Here is a 6,000-nt window from a genome sequence, read left to right on the forward strand (position 1 = left end):
CCCTGGTGGAGGCGACAGGCAGCTACAATTGTATCATTTCACTCAGCAGGGTGACCTTGGTGCTCCGTACTCCAGGAGGCTGTAGGTTCAGGGCTGCCACATAAAATCCATTATTCCTAGTTGTGCTAATATAAAGCTCTTCCTGAGAAAGAGTCCCTCACAATACAGTACAGAGGTACCAAATACTGTTTATCACTATATGGGCACAATACAGCACCATGGGTACTATATGGGTAAAGTACAGCACCATGGGTACTATATGGGCACAATACAGCACCATGGGTACTATATGGGTAAAGTACAGCACCATGGGTACTATATGGGCACAATACAGCACCATGGGTACTATATGGGCACAATACAGCACCATGGGTACTATATGGGTAAAGTACAGCACCATGGGTACTATATGGGCACAATACAGCACCATGGGTACTATATTGGCACAATACAGCATCATGGGTACTATATGGGTAAAGTACAGCACCATGGGTACTATATGGGCACAATACAGCACCATGGGTACTATATGGGCACAATACAGCACCATGGGTACTATATGGGCACAATACAGCACCATGGGTACTATATGGGTAAAGTACAGCACCATGGGTACTATATGGGCACAATACAGCACCATGGGTACTATATGGGCACAATACAGCACCATGGGTACTATATGGGCACAATACAGCACCATGGGTGCTATATTGGCATAATACAGCACCATGGGTACTATATGGGCACAATACAGCACCATGGATTCTATATGGGCACAATACAGCAGCCAATCCCACCTGTCTCTTATGACTGCTCATAATAACCGGCCCTGATACGCCCTATTAACCCTCTCAGCACTATGTGTGTTGGAGCATGCTTTCCCAGTTTTACATCACTGAAGCTACCAACCTCAGCGATACATATCTCCCCTCAAGGACATGTCCGGCGGCCATTTTACATACCCCCCCGCCCAATACCTGGGGGCTTGGCACCTTCCGCTAACATACAGTGGACCCTCGACAATGCGTCAGCATTGCCATGTAGTTTCCCAGGCTCCTGAAGAGCTAGGAACCACCTGGACACTCGAGTATTGTTCCCCTTCTCCTCGCTCATCCACCTTACTGGGGCATGGTCTGACACCAGCCTGCACTTCCTGCCTAAGAGGTAGTATCTTAGGGTGTCTAGCGCCCACTTGATGGCCAAACATTCCTTCTCCACTATGGAGTAATTTCTCTCACAAGACGTCCGCTTCCAGCTTAGATACATTATGGGGTGCGCTTCATCTCTTATGATAGGACAGCACCCAGCCTGACATCTGACGCGTCCATCTGGACCACAAACTCCTTTGAGAAATCCGGTGCCACCAACACCGGCTGTTTACACAGGGCTTGCTTGAGTTCCTGGAAGGCCGTCTCAGTTTCTGGAGACCACTTAGCCATAGCCGATTTTGTCCCCTTAAGGAGGTCTGTCAAAGGGGCGGCTGTCATGACAAAGTTAGGGATGAACAGGCGGTAGTAGTCCACGATGCCCAGGAATGCTCTGACCTGCTTTTTTGTGGCCAACCCCGGATTGCATCAGTTTTATTTATTTGGGGCTTTATCATGCCTCTACCTATCCCAAATATCTGGCCCCCTCCATGCCCATGGCACACTTCTCTGGGTTGATAGAAAACCCCGCCTTCCGTAGAGCATTGACTATTGCCTGGACTTTGCTCAGATGGCTTCCCCAATCCTGGCTGTAGATCACGATATCATCCAGGTAGGCTTCTGCATATTTCTTGTGGGGAGCTAGGATCCGGTCTATGGCTCTCTGGAAGGTAGCTGGAGCTCCTTGCAACTCAAACGGCATTCTGGGTGTATTGGAAAAACCCATCTGGCGTTGAAAAGGCTGTCTTCTGCTTGGCTTTTTGGGACATAGGGATCTGCCAATACCCCTTTGCGAGGTCAAAGGTGGTAATGTACCTGGCCAGCCCTAGTCTCTCAATTAGTTCATCTACCCTGGTCATTGTGTACGAATCAAACTTAGAGACCTCATTCAGTTTCCTATACTCATTGCAGAACCGCCATTCTCCATCTGGTTTTGGCACTAAGACTATGGTACTGGACCAGCCACTCTTGGACTCTTCAATGACCCCCAGATTCAGCATGCGCTTCACCTCCTTCGAGATCACCTCTCGGCGGGCTTCAGGAATCCGATATGGCTTCATTTTCACTCGGACATGAGGCTCCGTAAGTACCTTATGCTCTATGACCTGAGTACAGTCCGGTAGATCTGAGAACAGGTCCCTGTTCCGCTGCAGCAACTCTCGGCATTGTTGCTTCTGGGCACGTGACAGCGACTCTGCCACCTTGATTTCCTCCATGTCGGTTTCACTTTTCGCCATCAAACATGGAGCTTCCACAGGCTCCATGTCTTGCCACGACTTAATGAGGTTAACGTGGTACACCTGGTAGGGCTTCCTGCTCCCAGGTTGGTGGACCCTATAGTTGACATCGCCAAGCTTTTCAACCACTTCATAGGGGCCCTGCCAATTGTCTAGTAACTTGCTCTCCACCGTAGGTACCAGCACTAGTACCCGATCCCCAGGGTTGAAGTGCCTCTTGTGTTTTGAGGAGGTGCTCTTTCACAATGGGCATCACCTCTGCAATCCTCTCTTGCATCTTTGCCACATGTTCGATTACACTCCTGTGGGGTGTAGACTCCGCCTCCCAGGTCTCCTTTGCCTCATCCAGGAGTCTGCGGGGTGTCGGCCATATAACAGTTCAAACAGGGAGAACCCAGTAGAGGCCTGTGGGACTTCTCTAATGGAGAACAGAAGATACGGCAGTAGACAGTCCCAGTCCCGGCCGTCTTTCTCCACGACCTTCTTTAACATGGCCTTCAAGGTTTTATTAAACCTCTCCACTAAGCCATCTGTCTGGGGGTGGTAGACTGAGGTCCTGAATTGTGTGATTTGCAGGGTTTTGCACAACTCCCTCATCACCCGTGACATAAATGGGTCCCTTGGTCCGTTAGGATCTCCTTAGGTAACACCGTTCTAGAGAAGATATGGACCAACTCCCGGGCTATACATTTGGCAGAGGAGTTGCATAGTGGCACGGCCTCCGGATAATGCGTAGCATAGTCCAGTACCACCAGGATATACTGATGTCCTCTGGTGGACTTGATCAGGGGTCCCACTAGATCCATGGCTATGCGATCAAATGGCACTTCAATGATTGGCAATGGCACTAAGGGGCTACAGAAGTGGGCCACCGGAGAGGTCAGCTGGCAGGTGGGACATGACCTACAAAAATTTACAATTTCTCGGTGACAACCGGGCAAATAGAACCTCTAGAGCAGGGGTCTCAAACACGCGGCCCGCGGGCCGCATGCGGCCCCTGAGGCTGCTTTATGCGGCCCGCAGGCACAGACCCCTTGATGATCCCGACCAGGATTTCCAATGCCAGCCGCCGGCCAATCAGAGGCCAGCAGCTGATATCTGCGTGTCGGCGCAGCGAGTATGACGTCATTGCCATATGCAGATGTCAGCTGCTGGCCTCTGATTGGCCGACGGCTGACATTGAAAATGCTGTGCTGGGAGACAGTCTCTGTGCGGCAATGCAGCGCTGCTGTCGGCGGCTCCTCCTGGACCAGGTCGGGATCGTCAAGGGGTCGGACTCTGTGGTGCCTGCGGGACACATCTGTAGGAAGGACGCCGAGGGAACGGAGGACAGGTGAGAATCATCTTTTTTTTTTTTTATGTGTGTGAAGAACAGCACAGGGGGCACATAGCCACAACATGGGCACCTGGATGGGGCACATAGCCACAAGAGGGGACCTGGATGGGGCACATAGCCACAGGATGGGGACCTGGATGGGGCACATAGCCACAGGATGGGGACCTGGATGGGGCACATAGCCACAAGAGGGGACCTGGATGGGGCACATAGCCCCAAGAGGGGACCTGGATGGGGCACATAGCCACAGGATGGGGACCTGGATGGGGCACATAGCCACAGGATGGGGACCTGGATGGGGAACATTACTACAAGATGTTTGCCATTATTACTATATGATGCTAATTGTAAGACAATATTACTGAATGTGAATATGAATAGCGGTACCAGAGCGCCAATAACAGGGCAAAAATATTAAAAGGACTGATTTATTAATACACACACAACGCGTTTCGGTGGACACAGCCACCTTCATCAGGTGTGACAAGCAGCAAACAATTGATACTTAAAAGGGGCGGGGCCAGATACAGAGTAATACCTCTATATTACCCCTTGAGTTCATATATGCTCAATAGAGTAAAAAGGATTGTTATAAAATAATGCCTAATGAAGCATATAGGGTTCTTATAAAAAGGATTCGCTGTAAAAAAAAAAAAAACTTGTGAATCCTATAATCTTAATACTTCATAGGATATATTGTCATCTACCACCCTATATTTTAGATTATATAAAAAAATAATAATAATAATTTTTACATACAACATAAAACAATGCATAAATATAAAGTATAAAATTACAATCAGTTTCTATCATTGTAATTAGGAAAAGTAGACGAAGAAAGGAAAGAGAAAAAAAAGAGAAAAAAAAAAAAAAAAATTCCAAAAAAAAAACCCCCCAAAAAATCCCCCCCAAAAAAAAAATATATTGATCAATATATTGATCTTTTTTTACAGAAGTACGTTTTATCCCTAGATTCTCATTTAAAGGATTCTACACATTTAATTACAATATTGAGAGAATTACCCCCTCTTCCAGGCTGTCTTCTTATTACACTCGATATAAGCTCTCTTTATTCCAATATCACACATGTATTGGGTTTACAGGCAATTAAAATATTCCTAGATGAGGACCCTAACTTACAAGATCCTCAAAAAAATTTTTTATTGAGGGGTATAACTTTCATTCTTGAGAACAATGTATTTTCTTTTGAGGGGGTGATGTATCGGCAGCTGAGGGGCTGCGCGATGGGGACGAGGTTTGCCCCCAGTTATGCAAATCTATATATGGGGGCATTCGAGTCTATCCACATCGCGCAATCCCTCGGCGCCGATAAACCCATCGTTATGTACCGCCGCTTTATAGATGATCTGTTTATCATATGGAGGGGAAATACTGTGGAGGCTGCCAAATTTATTGATGAATTAAACTCTAACGACTGGGGTCTTTCCTTTACCTCTACCATATCTGAGAGTAATATTCAATATCTTGACCTTCAGATAAATATAGACAATTCGGGTAAAATATCCACATCTACCCACTTTAAGGAAGTGGATGTAAATAGCTATCTTGAATTTGACAGTGGCCATCTACCCAGCTGGATTAGAAATATTCCATATGGTCAATATTGGCGTGTCAGAAAAAATTGTACACATGATTCGGATTTTTTTCTGGAATCTAAGGTTTTACAAAAACGTTTTAGAGCTAAGGGATACCCCCGGAAATTATTAGAGGATGCTTTCTCCAAAACTAGATCCCTATCACAGAACCTGTGTATCAACAAATCCAAGAATACCAGCCAAGAGCCAAACAACGATTTCAGTTTAAATCTGATTACTACTTATGGTAAACCTACGCAAGTGTTATCCAGTTTATTAAAAAAATACTGGTTCATTTTAAGTAATGATCCAATATTAACTGGTCATTTACCGGAATTTCCTCATGTCATATATCGGAGGAGTAAAAATCTAGGAAACTATATAGCCCCTAGCAATACAACAATTGGTAGAAGACCGAACCATTCAGCTCCTATTAGCAATAATGGATGTTATAAATGTAATGTCCCTAAATGCTTATGCTGTCAATCCATTGATAACGGAGCCAAAACATTCGTCTCTGCGGTCACTGGAGAGATATATCCCATTCGCTTTAGACTTACATGTCAGTCCTCATATGTGATATATCTGCTCCAGTGCACCTGCGGCCTGCAATACATTGGCCGCACTATCCAGGAAATGCACTCCAGATTAAATAAACATCGCCAAAATATTAGAAACGGCTTTCC

Source organism: Phyllobates terribilis, unplaced genomic scaffold (genome assembly GCF_046119375.1).
Source record: "Phyllobates terribilis strain yellow unplaced genomic scaffold, ASM4611937v1 Scaffold_2__4_contigs__length_985480577, whole genome shotgun sequence".
Classification (NCBI taxonomy): domain Eukaryota; kingdom Metazoa; phylum Chordata; class Amphibia; order Anura; family Dendrobatidae; genus Phyllobates; species Phyllobates terribilis.